Source organism: Salvelinus alpinus, chromosome 1, assembly GCF_045679555.1.
Source record: "Salvelinus alpinus chromosome 1, SLU_Salpinus.1, whole genome shotgun sequence".
NCBI lineage: Eukaryota > Metazoa > Chordata > Actinopteri > Salmoniformes > Salmonidae > Salvelinus > Salvelinus alpinus.
In genome coordinates, this window is record NC_092086.1 from 11,771,012 (window position 1) to 11,786,340 (window position 15,329).

A 15,329-nucleotide genomic window follows, 5' to 3' on the forward strand; every position below is an offset into this window, starting at 1 on the left:
AAAATTAGAGAGAGCCAAGATTTTCAAAATTTCCATAAATGACAAGCATGGTCAAATAATAATCAGGAATAAATCTGTTGGCTTTTCATAGCCGATCATTAAGAGTTGAAAACAGCAGGTCTGGGACAGGTAGGGGTTCCATAACCGCAGGCAGAACAGTTGAAACTGGAATAGCAGCAAGGCCAGGCGGACTGGGGACAGCAAGGAGTCACCACGGCCGGTAGTCCCGACGTATGGTCCTAGGGCTCAGGTCCTCCGAGAGAAAGAAAGAGAGAAGGAGAAAATTAGAGAGAGCCAAGATTTTCAAAATGTTCATAAATGACAAGCATGGTCAAATAATAATCAGGAATAAATCTCAGTTGGCTTTTCATAGCCGATCATTAAGAGTTGAAAACAGCAGGTCTGGGACAGGTAGGGGTTCCGTAACCGCAGGCAGAACAGTTGAAACTGGAATAGCAGCAAGGCCAGGCGGACTGGGGACAGCAAGGTGTCATCATGCCCGGTAGTCCTGACGTATGGTCCTAGGGCTCAGGTTCTCAGAGAGAAAGAGAGAACGAGAGAATTAGAGAGAGCATACTTAAATTCACACAGGACACTGGATAAGACAGGAGAAGTACTCCAGGTAACCAACTGACCCTAGCCCCCCGACACAAACTACTGCAGCATAAATACTGGAGGCTGAGACAGGAGCGGTCAGGAGACACTGTGGCCCCATCCGAAGAAACCCCCGGACAGGGCCAAATAGGAAGGATATAACCCCACCCACTTTGCCAAAGCACAGCCCCCGCACCACTAGAGGGAAATCCTCAACCACCAACTTACAATCCTGAGACAAGGCCGAGTATAGCCCACAAAGGTCTCCACCACAGCACAAACCAAGGGGGGGCGCCAACCCAGACAGGAAGATCACGTCAGTAACTCAACCCACTCAAGTGACGCACCCCTCCTAGGGACGGCATGAAAGAGCACCAGCAAGCCAGTGACTCAGCCCCTGTAACAGGGTTAGAGGCAGAGAATCCCAGTGGAGAGAGGGGAACCGGCCTGGCAGAGACAGCAAGGGCGGTTCGTTGCTCCAGAGCCTTTCCGTTCACCTTCACACTCCTGGGCCAGACTACACTCAATCATATGACCTACTGAAGAGATAAGTCTTCAGTAAAGACTTAAAGGTTGAGACCGAGTCTGCGTCTCTCACATGGGTAGGCAGACTGTTCCATAAAAATGGAGATCTATAGGAGAAAGCCCTGCCTCCCGCTGTTTGCTTAGAAATTCTAGGGACAATTAGGAGGCCTGCGTCTTGTGACCGTAGCGTACGTATTGGTATGTACGGCAGGACCAACTCGGAAAGATAGGTAGGAGCAAGCCCATGTAACGCTTTATAGGTTAACAGTAAAACCTTGAAATCAGCCCTTGCCTTAACAGGAAGCCAGTGTAGGGAAGCTAGCACTGGAGTAATATGATCAAATTTCTTGGTTCTAGTCAGGATTCTAGCAGCCGTATTTAGCACTAACTGAAGTTTATTTAGTGCTTTATCCGGGTAGCCGGAAAGTAGAGCATTGCAGTAGTCTAACCTAGAAGTAACAAATGCATGGATTAATTTTTCTGCATCATTTTTGGACAGAAAATTTCTGATTTTTGCAATGTTACGTAGATGGAAAAAAGCTGTCCTTGAAACAGTCTTGATATGTTCGTCAAAAGAGAGATCAGGGTCAAGAGTAACGCCGAGGTCCTTCACAGTTTTATTTGAGACGACTTTACAACCATCAAGATGAATTGTCAGATTTAACAGAAGATCTCTTTGTTTCTTGGGACCTAGAACAAGCATCTCTGTTTTGTCCGAGTTTAAAAGTAGAAAGTTTTCAGCCATCCACTTCCTTATGTCTGAAACACAGGCTTCTAGCGAGGGCAATTTTGGGGCTTCACCATGTTTCATTGAAATGTACAGCTGTGTGTCATCCGCATAGCAGTGAAAGTTAACATTATGTTTTCGAATAACATCCCCAAGAGGTAAAATATATAGTGAAAACAATAGTGGTCCTAAAACGGAACCTTGAGGAACACCGAAATGTACAGTTGATTTGTCAGAGGACAGACCATTCACAGAGACAAACTGATATCTTTCCGACAGGTAAGATCTAAACCAGGCCAGAACTTGTCCGTGTAGACCAATTTGGGTTTCCAGTCTCTCCAAAAGAATGTGGTGATCGATGGTGTCAAAGGCAGCACTAAGGTCTAGTAGCACGAGGACAGATGCAGAGCCTCGGTCTGACTCCATTAAAAGGTCATTTACCACCTTCACAAGTGCAGTCTCAGTGCTATGATGGGGTCTAAAACCAGACTGAAGCATTTCGTATACATTATTTGTCTTCAGAAAGGCAGTGAGTTGCTGCGCAACAGCTTTTTCTAAAATCTTTGAGAGGAATCCTTCTATTCCTCCAAACACGGCGAGTGGAGTTTAGAGCAAAAAGCTCTATTTTTGTCTCATCAGACCACATGACCTTCTCCCATTCCTCCTCTGGATCATCCAGATGGTCATTGGCAAACTTCAGACGGGCCTGGACATGCGCTGGCTTGAGCAGGGGGACCTTGCGTGCGCTGCAGGATTTTAATCCATGACGGCGTAGTGTGTTACTAATGGTTTTCTTTGAGACTGTGGTCCCAGCTCTCTTCAGGTCATTGACCAGGTCCTGCCGTGTAGTTCTGGGCTGATCCCTCACATTCCTCATGATCATTGATGCCCCACGAGGTGAGATCTTGCATGGAGCCCCAGACCGAGGGTGATTGACCGTCATCTTGAACTTCTTCCATTTTCTAATAATTGTGCCAACAGTTGTTGCCTTCTCACCAAGCTGCTTGGCTATTGTCCTGTAGCCCATCCCAGCCTTGTACAGGTCTACAATTTATCCCTGATGTCCTTACACAGCTCTCTGGTCTTGGCCATTGTGGAGAGGTTGGAGTCTGTTTGATTGAGTGTGTGGACAGGTGTCTTTTATACAGGTAACGAGTTCAAACAGGTGCAGTTAATACAGGTAATGAGTGGAGAACAGGAAGGCTTCTTAAAGAAAAACTAACAGGTCTGTGAGAGCCGGAATTCTTACTGGTTGGTAGGTGATCAAATACTTATGTCATGCAATAAAATGCAAATTAATTACTTAAAAATCATACAATGTGATTTTCTGGATTTTTGTTTTAGATTCCGTCTCTCACAGTTGAAGTGTACCTATGATAAAAATTACAGACCTCTACATGCTTTGTAAGTAGGAAAACCTGCAAAATCGGCAGTGTATCAAATACTTGTTCTCCCCACTGTATATATATTAGTCAGGTGGCTGTAGTTGTATGGATATATATTAGTCAGGTGGCTGTAGTTGTATGGATATATATTAGTCAGGTGGCTGTAGTTGTATGGATATATATTAGTCAGGTGGCTGTAGTTGTATAGATATATATTAGTCAGGTGGCTGTAGTTGTATGGATATATATTAGTCAGGTGGCTGTAGTTGTATATATATATATTAGTCAGGTGGCTGTAGTTGTATAGATATATATTAGTCAGGTGGCTGTAGTTGTATATATATATATTAGTCAGGTGGCTGTAGTTGTATAGATATATATTAGTCAGGTGGCTGTAGTTGTATAGATATATATTAGTCAGGTGGCTGTAGTTGTATATATATATATTAGTCAGGTGGCTGTAGTTGTATAGATATATATTAGTCAGGTGGCTGTAGTTGTATAGATATATATTAGTCAGGTGGCTGTAGTTGTATATATATATATTAGTCAGGTGGCTGTAGTTGTATAGATATATATTAGTCAGGTGGCTGTAGTTGTATGGATATATATTAGTCAGGTGGCTGTAGTTGTATAGATATATATTAGTCAGGTGGCTGTAGTTGTATAGATATATATTAGTCAGGTGGCTGTAGTTGTATAGATATATATTAGTCAGGTGGCTGTAGTTGTATAGATATATATTAGTCAGGTGGCTGTAGTTGTATGGATATATATTAGTCAGGTGGCTGTAGTTGTATATATATATATTAGTCAGGTGGCTGTAGTTGTATAGATATATATTAGTCAGGTGGCTGTAGTTGTATAGATATATATTAGTCAGGTGGCTGTAGTTGTATAGATATATATTAGTCAGGTGGCTGTAGTTGTATAGATATATATTAGTCAGGTGGCTGTAGTTGTATAGATATATATTAGTCAGGTGGCTGTAGTTGTATGGATATATATTAGTCAGGTGGCTGTAGTTGTATAGATATATATTAGTCAGGTGGCTGTAGTTGTATAGATATATATTAGTCAGGTGGCTGTAGTTGTATAGATATATATTAGTCAGGTGGCTGTAGTTGTATAGATATATATTAGTCAGGTGGCTGTAGTTGTATGGATATATATTAGTCAGGTGGCTTTAGTTGTAAAGATATATATTAGTCAGGTGGCTGTAGTTGTATAGATATATATTAGTCAGGTGGCTGTAGTTGTATAGATATATATTAGTCAGGTGGCTGTAGTTGTATAGATATATATTAGTCAGGTGGCTGTAGTTGTATAGATATATATTAGTCAGGTGGCTGTAGTTGTATAGATATATATTAGTCAGGTGGCTGTAGTTGTATGGATATATATTAGTCAGGTGGCTGTAGGTGTATAGATATATATTAGTCAGGTGGCTGTAGTTGTATAGATATATATTAGTCAGGTGGCTGTAGTTGTATAGATATATATTAGTCAGGTGGCTGTAGTTGTATTGATATATATATTAGTCAGGTGGCTGTAGTTGTATATATATATATTAGTCAGGTGGCTGTAGTTGTATAGATATATATTAGTCAGGTGGCTGTAGTTGTATATATATATATTAGTCAGGTGGCTGTAGTTGTATGGATATATATTAGTCAGGTGGCTGTAGTTGTATAGATATATATTAGTCAGGTGGCTGTAGTTGTATATATATATATTAGTCAGGTGGCTGTAGTTGTATAGATATATATTAGTCAGGTGGCTGTAGTTGTATAGATATATATTAGTCAGGTGGCTGTAGTTGTATAGATATATATTAGTCAGGTGGCTGTAGTTGTATAGATATATATTAGTCAGGTGGCTGTAGTTGTATGGATATATATTAGTCAGGTGGCTGTAGGTGTATAGATATATATTAGTCAGGTGGCTGTAGTTGTATATATATATATTAGTCAGGTGGCTGTAGTTGTATAGATATATATTAGTCAGGTGGCTGTAGTTGTATAGATATATATTAGTCAGGTGGCTGTAGTTGTATGGATATATATTAGTCAGGTGGCTGTAGGTGTATAGATATATATTAGTCAGGTGGCTGTAGTTGTATAGATATATATTAGTCAGGTGGCTGTAGTTGTATAGATATATATTAGTCAGGTGGCTGTAGTTGTATGGATATATATTAGTCAGGTGGCTGTAGGTGTATAGATATATATTAGTCAGGTGGCTGTAGTTGTATATATATATATTAGTCAGGTGGCTGTAGTTGTATAGATATATATTAGTCAGGTGGCTGTAGTTGTATGGATATATATTAGTCAGGTGGCTGTAGTTGTATAGATATATATTAGTCAGGTGGCTGTAGTTGTATATATATATATTAGTCAGGTGGCTGTAGTTGTATATATATATATTAGTCAGGTGGCTGTAGTTGTATAGATATATATTAGTCAGGTGGCTGTAGTTGTATGGATATATATTAGTCAGGTGGCTGTAGTTGTATATATACATATTAGTCAGGTGGCTGTAGTTGTATATATATATATTAGTCAGGTGGCTGTAGTTGTATGGATATATATTAGTCAGGTGGCTGTAGTTGTATAGATATATATTAGTCAGGTGGCTGTAGTTGTATAGATATATATTAGTCAGGTGGCTGTAGTTGTATGGATATATATTAGTCAGGTGGCTGTAGTTGTATGGATATATATTAGTCAGGTGGCTGTAGTTGTATAGATATATATTAGTCAGGTGGCTGTAGTTGTATAGATATATATTAGTCAGGTGGCTGTAGTTGTATAGATATATATTAGTCAGGTGGCTGTAGTTGTATGGATATATATTAGTCAGGTGGCTGTAGGTGTATAGATATATATTAGTCAGGTGGCTGTAGTTGTATATATATATATTAGTCAGGTGGCTGTAGTTGTATAGATATATATTAGTCAGGTGGCTGTAGTTGTATAGATATATATTAGTCAGGTGGCTGTAGTTGTATGGATATATATTAGTCAGGTGGCTGTAGTTGTATAGATATATATTAGTCAGGTGGCTGTAGTTGTATATATATATATTAGTCAGGTGGCTGTAGTTGTATAGATATATATTAGTCAGGTGGCTGTAGTTGTAAAGATATATATTAGTCAGGTGGCTGTAGTTGTATAGATATATATTAGTCAGGTGGCTGTAGTTGTATATATATATATTAGTCAGGTGGCTGTAGTTGTATATATATATACAGTGGGGAGAACAAGTATTTGATACACTGACAATTTTGCAGGTTTTCCTACTTACAAAGCATGTAGAGGTCTGTCATTTTTATCATAGGTACACTTCAACTGTGAGAGAAGGAATCTAAAACAAAAATCCAGAAAATCACATTGTATGATTTTTAATTAATTAATTTGCATTTTATTGCATGACATAAGTATTTGATACATCAGAAAAGCAGAACTGAATATTTGGTACAGAAACCTTAGTTTGCAATTACAGAGATCATACGTTTCCTGTAGTTCTTGACCAGGTTTGCACACACTGCAGCAGGGATTTTGGCCCACTCCTCCATACAGACCTTCTCCAGATCCTTCAGGTTTCGGGGCTGTCGCTGGGCAATACGGACTTTCGGCTCCCTCCAAAGATTTTCTATTGGGTTCAGGTCTGGAGACTGGCTAGGCCACTCCAGGACCTTGAGATGCTTCTTACGGAGCCACTCCTTAGTTGCCCTGGCTGTGTGTTTCGGGTCGTTGTCATGCTGGAAGACCCAGCCACGACCCATCTTCAATGCTCTTACTGAGGGAAGGAGGTTGTTGGTCAAGATCTCGCGATACATGGCCCCATCCATCCTCCCTTCAATACGGTGCAGTCGTCCTGTCCCCTTTGCAGAAAAGCATCCCCAAAGAATGATGTTTCCACCTCCATGCTTCACGGTTGGGATGGTGTTCTTGGGGTTGTACTCATCCTTCTATTCCTCCAAACACGGCGAGTGGAGTTTAGAGCAAAAAGCTCTATTTTTGTCTCATCAGACCACATGACCTTCTCCCATTCCTCCTCTGGATCATCCAGATGGTCATTGGCAAACTTCAGACGGGCCTGGACATGCGCTGGCTTGAGCAGGGGGACCTTGCGTGCGCTGCAGGATTTTAATCCATGACGGCGTAGTGTGTTACTAATGGTTTTCTTTGAGACTGTGGTCCCAGCTCTCTTCAGGTCATTGACCAGGTCCTGCCGTGTAGTTCTGGGCTGATCCCTCACATTCCTCATGATCATTGATGCCCCACGAGGTGAGATCTTGCATGGAGCCCCAGACCGAGGGTGATTGACCGTCATCTTGAACTTCTTCCATTTTCTAATAATTGTGCCAACAGTTGTTGCCTTCTCACCAAGCTGCTTGGCTATTGTCCTGTAGCCCATCCCAGCCTTGTACAGGTCTACAATTTATCCCTGATGTCCTTACACAGCTCTCTGGTCTTGGCCATTGTGGAGAGGTTGGAGTCTGTTTGATTGAGTGTGTGGACAGGTGTCTTTTATACAGGTAACGAGTTCAAACAGGTGCAGTTAATACAGGTAATGAGTGGAGAACAGGAGGGCTTCTTAAAGAAAAACTAACAGGTCTGTGAGAGCCGGAATTCTTACTGGTTGGTAGGTGATCAAATACTTATGTCATGCAATAAAATGCAAATTAATTACTTAAAAATCATACAATGTGATTTTCTGGATTTTTGTTTTAGATTCCGTCTCTCACAGTTGAAGTGTACCTATGATAAAAATGACAGACCTCTACATGCTTTGTAAGTAGGAAAACCTGCAAAATCGGCAGTGTATCAAATACTTGTTCTCCCCACTGTATTAGTCAGGTGGCTGTAGTTGTATGGATATATATTAGTCAGGTGGCTGTAGTTGTATAGATATATATTAGTCAGGTGGCTGTAGTTGTATGGATATATATTAGTCAGGTGGCTGTAGTTGTATATATATATATTAGTCAGGTGGCTGTAGTTGTATATATACATATTAGTCAGGTGGCTGTAGTTGTATAGATATATATTAGTCAAGTGGCTGTAGTTGTATATATATATATTAGTCAGGTGGCTGTAGTTGTATAGATATATATTAGTCAGGTGGCTGTAGTTGTATAGATATATATTAGTCAGGTGGCTGTAGTTGTATAGATATATATTAGTCAGGTGGCTGTAGTTGTATAGATATATATTAGTCAGGTGGCTGTAGTTGTATAGATATATATTAGTCAGGTGGCTGTAGTTGTATAGATATATATTAGTCAGGTGGCTGTAGTTGTATAGATATATATTAGTCAGGTGGCTGTAGTTGTATAGATATATATTAGTCAGGTGGCTGTAGTTGTATGGATATATATTAGTCAAGTGGCTGTAGTTGTATATATATATATTAGTCAGGTGGCTGTAGTTGTATAGATATATATTAGTCAGGTGGCTGTAGTTGTATAGATATATATTAGTCAGGTGGCTGTAGTTGTATAGATATATATTAGTCAGGTGGCTGTAGTTGTATATATATATATTAGTCAGGTGGCTGTAGTTGTATAGATATATATTAGTCAGGTGGCTGTAGTTGTATATATATATATTAGTCAGGTGGCTGTAGTTGTATATATACATATTAGTCAGGTGGCTGTAGTTGTATAGATATATATTAGTCAGGTGGCTGTAGTTGTATATATACATATTAGTCAGGTGGCTGTAGTTGTATAGATATATATTAGTCAGGTGGCTGTAGTTGTATGGATATATATTAGTCAGGTGGCTGTAGTTGTATGGATATATATTAGTCAGGTGGCTGTAGTTGTATAGATATATATTAGTCAGGTGGCTGTAGTTGTATAGATATATATTAGTCAGGTGGCTGTAGTTGTATATATATATATTAGTCAGGTGGCTGTAGTTGTATAGATATATATTAGTCAGGTGGCTGTAGTTGTATAGATATATATTAGTCAAGTGGCTGTAGTTGTATATATATATATTAGTCAGGTGGCTGTAGTTGTATAGATATATATTAGTCAGGTGGCTGTAGTTGTATAGATATATATTAGTCAGGTGGCTGTAGTTGTATAGATATATATTAGTCAGGTGGCTGTAGTTGTATATATATATATTAGTCAGGTGGCTGTAGTTGTATATATATATATTAGTCAGGTGGCTGTAGTTGTATAGATATATATTAGTCAGGTGGCTGTAGTTGTATATATATATATTAGTCAGGTGGCTGTAGTTGTATAGATATATATTAGTCAGGTGGCTGTAGTTGTATATATATATATTAGTCAGGTGGCTGTAGTTGTATGGATATATATTAGTCAGGTGGCTGTAGTTGTATATATATATATTAGTCAGGTGGCTGTAGTTGTATGGATATATATTAGTCAGGTGGCTGTAGTTGTATATATATATATTAGTCAGGTGACTGTAGTTGTATGGATATATATTAGTCAGGTGGCTGTAGTTGTATAGATATATATTAGTCAGGTGGCTGTAGTTGTATGGATATATATTAGTCAGGTGGCTGTAGTTGTATATATATATATTAGTCAGGTGGCTGTAGTTGTATGGATATATATTAGTCAGGTGGCTGTAGTTGTATAGATATATATTAGTCAGGTGGCTGTAGTTGTATATATATATATTAGTCAGGTGGCTGTAGTTGTATATATATATATTAGTCAAGTGGCTGTAGTTGTATAGATATATATTAGTCAGGTGGCTGTAGTTGTATAGATATATATTAGTCAAGTGGCTGTAGTTGTATAGATATATATTAGTCAGGTGGCTGTAGTTGTATAGATATATATTAGTCAGGTGGCTGTAGTTGTATGGATATATATTAGTCAGGTGGCTGTAGTTGTATAGATATATATTAGTCAGGTGGCTGTAGTTGTATATATATATATTAGTCAGGTGGCTGTAGTTGTATATATATATATTAGTCAGGTGGCTGTAGTTGTATATATATATATTAGTCAGGTGGCTGTAGTTGTATATATATATATTAGTCAGGTGGCTGTAGTTGTATATATATATATTAGTCAGGTGGCTGTAGTTGTATATATATATATTAGTCAGGTGGCTGTAGTTGTATGGATATATATTAGTCAGGTGGCTGTAGTTGTATGGATATATATTAGTCAGGTGGCTGTAGTTGTATGGATATATATTAGTCAGGTGGCTGTAGTTGTATGGATATATATTAGTCAGGTGGCTGTAGTTGTATAGATATATATTAGTCAGGTGGCTGTAGTTGTATAGATATATATTAGTCAGGTGGCTGTAGTTGTATAGATATATATTAGTCAGGTGGCTGTAGTTGTATAGATATATATTAGTCAGGTGGCTGTAGTTGTATATATATATATTAGTCAGGTGGCTGTAGTTGTATGGATATATATTAGTCAGGTGGCTGTAGTTGTATGGATATATATTAGTCAGGTGGCTGTAGTTGTATATATATATATTAGTCAGGTGGCTGTAGTTGTATGGATATATATTAGTCAGGTGGCTGTAGTTGTATAGATATATATTAGTCAGGTGGCTGTAGTTGTATATATATATATTAGTCAGGTGGCTGTAGTTGTATATATATATATTAGTCAGGTGGCTGTAGTTGTATAGATATATATTAGTCAGGTGGCTGTAGTTGTATAGATATATATTAGTCAGGTGGCTGTAGTTGTATAGATATATATTAGTCAGGTGGCTGTAGTTGTATGGATATATATTAGTCAGGTGGCTGTAGTTGTATGGATATATATTAGTCAGGTGGCTGTAGTTGTATAGATATATATTAGTCAGGTGGCTGTAGTTGTATAGATATATATTAGTCAGGTGGCTGTAGTTGTATAGATATATATTAGTCAGGTGGCTGTAGTTGTATAGATATATATTAGTCAGGTGGCTGTAGTTGTATATATATATATTAGTCAGGTGGCTGTAGTTGTATAGATATATATTAGTCAGGTGGCTGTAGTTGTATATATATATATTAGTCAGGTGGCTGTAGTTGTATAGATATATATTAGTCAGGTGGCTGTAGTTGTATGGATATATATTAGTCAGGTGGCTGTAGTTGTATAGATATATATTAGTCAGGTGGCTGTAGTTGTATATATATATATTAGTCAGGTGGCTGTAGTTGTATGGATATATATTAGTCAGGTGGCTGTAGTTGTATATATATATATTAGTCAGGTGGCTGTAGTTGTATAGATATATATTAGTCAGGTGGCTGTAGTTGTATAGATATATATTAGTCAGGTGGCTGTAGTTGTATGGATATATATTAGTCAGGTGGCTGTAGTTGTATGGATATATATTAGTCAGGTGGCTGTAGTTGTATATATATATATTAGTCAGGTGGCTGTAGTTGTATAGATATATATTAGTCAGGTGGCTGTAGTTGTATAGATATATATTAGTCAGGTGGCTGTAGTTGTATAGATATATATTAGTCAGGTGGCTGTAGTTGTATATATATATATTAGTCAGGTGGCTGTAGTTGTATATATATATATTAGTCAGGTGGCTGTAGTTGTATAGATATATATTAGTCAGCTGGCTGTAGTTGTATAGATATATATTAGTCAGGTGGCTGTAGTTGTATAGATATATATTAGTCAGATGGCTGTAGTTGTATAGATATATATTAGTCAGGTGGCTGTAGTTGTATAGATATATATTAGTCAGGTGGCTGTAGTTGTATAGATATATATTAGTCAGGTGGCTGTAGTTGTATAGATATATATTAGTCAGGTGGCTGTAGTTGTATAGATATATATTAGTCAGGTGGCTGTAGTTGTATAGATATATATTAGTCAGGTGGCTGTAGTTGTATGGATATATATTAGTCAGCCGGCTGTAGTTGTATAGATATATATTAGTCAGGTGGCTGTAGTTGTATAGATATATATTAGTCAGGTGGCTGTAGTTGTATATATATATTAGTCAGGTGGCTGTAGTTGTATAGATATATATTAGTCAAGTGGCTGTAGTTGTATAGATATATATTAGTCAGGTGGCTGTAGTTGTATATATATATTAGTCAGGTGGCTGTAGTTGTATAGATATATATTAGTCAAGTGGCTGTAGTTGTATGGATATATATTAGTCAGGTGGCTGTAGTTGTATAGATATATATTAGTCAGGTGGCTGTAGTTGTATAGATATATATTAGTCAGGTGGCTGTAGTTGTATAGATATATATTAGTCAGGTGGCTGTAGTTGTATAGATATATATTAGTCAGGTGGCTGTAGTTGTATAGATATATATTAGTCAGGTGGCTGTAGTTGTATAGATATATATTAGTCAGCCGGCTGTAGTTGTATATATATATATTAGTCAGGTGGCTGTAGTTGTATATATATATATTAGTCAGATGGCTGTAGTTGTATAGATATATATTAGTCAGGTGGCTGTAGTTGTATAGATATATATTAGTCAGGTGGCTGTAGTTGTATAGATATACAGTGGGGAGAACAAGTATTTGATACACTGCCGATTTTGCAGGTTTTCCTACTTACAAAGCATGTAGAGGTCTGTAATTTTTATCATAGGTACACTTCAACTGTGAGAGAAGGAATCTAAAACAAAAATCCAGAAAATCACATTGTATGATTTTTAAGTAATTAATTTGCATTTTATTGCATGACATAAGTATTTGATACATCAGAAAAGCAGAACTGAATATTTGGTACAGAAACCTTAGTTTGCAATTACAGAGATCATACGTTTCCTGTAGTTCTTGACCAGGTTTGCACACACTGCAGCAGGGATTTTGGCCCACTCCTCCATACAGACCTTCTCCAGATCCTTCAGGTTTCGGGGCTGTCGCTGGGCAATACGGACTTTCGGCTCCCTCCAAAGATTTTCTATTGGGTTCAGGTCTGGAGACTGGCTAGGCCACTCCAGGACCTTGAGATGCTTCTTACGGAGCCACTCCTTAGTTGCCCTGGCTGTGTGTTTCGGGTCGTTGTCATGCTGGAAGACCCAGCCACGACCCATCTTCAATGCTCTTACTGAGGGAAGGAGGTTGTTGGTCAAGATCTCGCGATACATGGCCCCATCCATCCTCCCCTCAATACGGTGCAGTCGTCCTGTCCCCTTTGCAGAAAAGCATCCCCAAAGAATGATGTTTCCACCTCCATGCTTCACGGTTGGGATGGTGTTCTTGGGGTTGTACTCATCCTTCTATTCCTCCAAACACGGCGAGTGGAGTTTAGAGCAAAAAGCTCTATTTTTGTCTCATCAGACCACATGACCTTCTCCCATTCCTCCTCTGGATCATCCAGATGGTCATTGGCAAACTTCAGACGGGCCTGGACATGCGCTGGCTTGAGCAGGGGGACCTTGCGTGCGCTGCAGGATTTTAATCCATGACGGCGTAGTGTGTTACTAATGGTTTTCTTTGATACTGTGGTCCCAGCTCTCTTCAGGTCATTGACCAGGTCCTGCCGTGTAGTTCTGGGCTGATCCCTCACATTCCTCATGATCATTGATGCCCCACGAGGTGAGATCTTGCATGGAGCCCCAGACCGAGGGTGATTGACCGTCATCTTGAACTTCTTCCATTTTCTAATAATTGTGCCAACAGTTGTTGCCTTCTCACCAAGCTGCTTGCCTATTGTCCTGTAGCCCATCCCAGCCTTGTACAGGTCTACAATTTATCCCTGATGTCCTTACACAGCTCTCTGGTCTTGGCCATTGTGGAGAGGTTGGAGTCTGTTTGATTGAGTGTGTGGACAGGTGTCTTTTATACAGGTAACGAGTTCAAACAGGTGCAGTTAATACAGGTAATGAGTGGAGAACAGGAGGGCTTCTTAAAGAAAAACTAACAGGTCTGTGAGAGCCGGAATTCTTACTGGTTGGTAGGTGATCAAATACTTATGTCATGCAATAAAATGCAAATTAATTACTTAAAAATCATACAATGTGATTTTCTGGATTTTTATTTTAGATTCCGTCTCTCACAGTTGAAGTGTACCTATGATATAAATGACAGACCTCTACATGCTTTGTAAGTAGGAAAACCTGCAAAATCGGCAGTGTATCAAATACTTGTTCTCCCCACTGTATATTAGATATATATTAGTCAGGTGGCTGTAGTTGTATAGATATATATTAGTCAGGTGGCTGTAGTTGTATATATATATATTAGTCAGGTGGCTGTAGTTGTATAGATATATATTAGTCAGGTGGCTGTAGTTGTATAGATATATATTAGTCAGGTGGCTGTAGTTGTATATATATATATTAGTGAGTGTAATGTTGTCTGAGTGGGACAGGTTGTATGATGTAGTAATGTTGTCTGAGTGGGACAGGTTGTATGACGTAGTAATGTTGTGTGTAATGTTGTCTGAGTGGGACAGGTTGTATGATGTAGTAATGTTGTCTGAGTGGGACAGGTTGTATGATGTAGTAATGTTGTGTGAGTGGGACAGGTTGTATGATGTAGTAATGTTGTCTGAGTGGGACAGGTTGTATGATGTAGTAATGTTGTCTGAGTGGGACAGGTTGTATGATGTAGTAATGTTGTGTGTAATGTTGTCTGAGTGGGACAGGTTGTATGATGTAGTAATGTTGTCTGAGTGGGACAGGTTGTATGATGTAGTAATGTTGTGTGAGTGGGACAGGTTGTATGATGTAGTAATGTTGTCTGGGTGGGACAGGTTGTATGATGTAGTAATGTTGTCTGAGTGGGACAGGTTGTATGATGTAGTAATGTTGTCTGAGTGGGACAGGTTGTATGATGTAGTAATGTTGTCTGAGTGGGACAGGTTGTATGATGTAGTAATGTTGTCTGAGTGGGACAGGTTGTATGTTGTAGTAATGTTGTCTGAGTGGGACAGGTTGTATGATGTAGTAATGTTGTCTGAGTGGGACAGGTTGTATGATGTAGTAATGTTGTCTGAGTGGGACAGGTTGTATGACGTAGTAATGTTGTGTGTAATGTTGTGTGAGTGGGACAGGTTGTATGATGTAGTAATGTTGTCTGGGTGGGACAGGTTGTATGTTGTAGTAATGGTGTCTGAGTGGGAAAGGTTGTATGATGTAGTAAT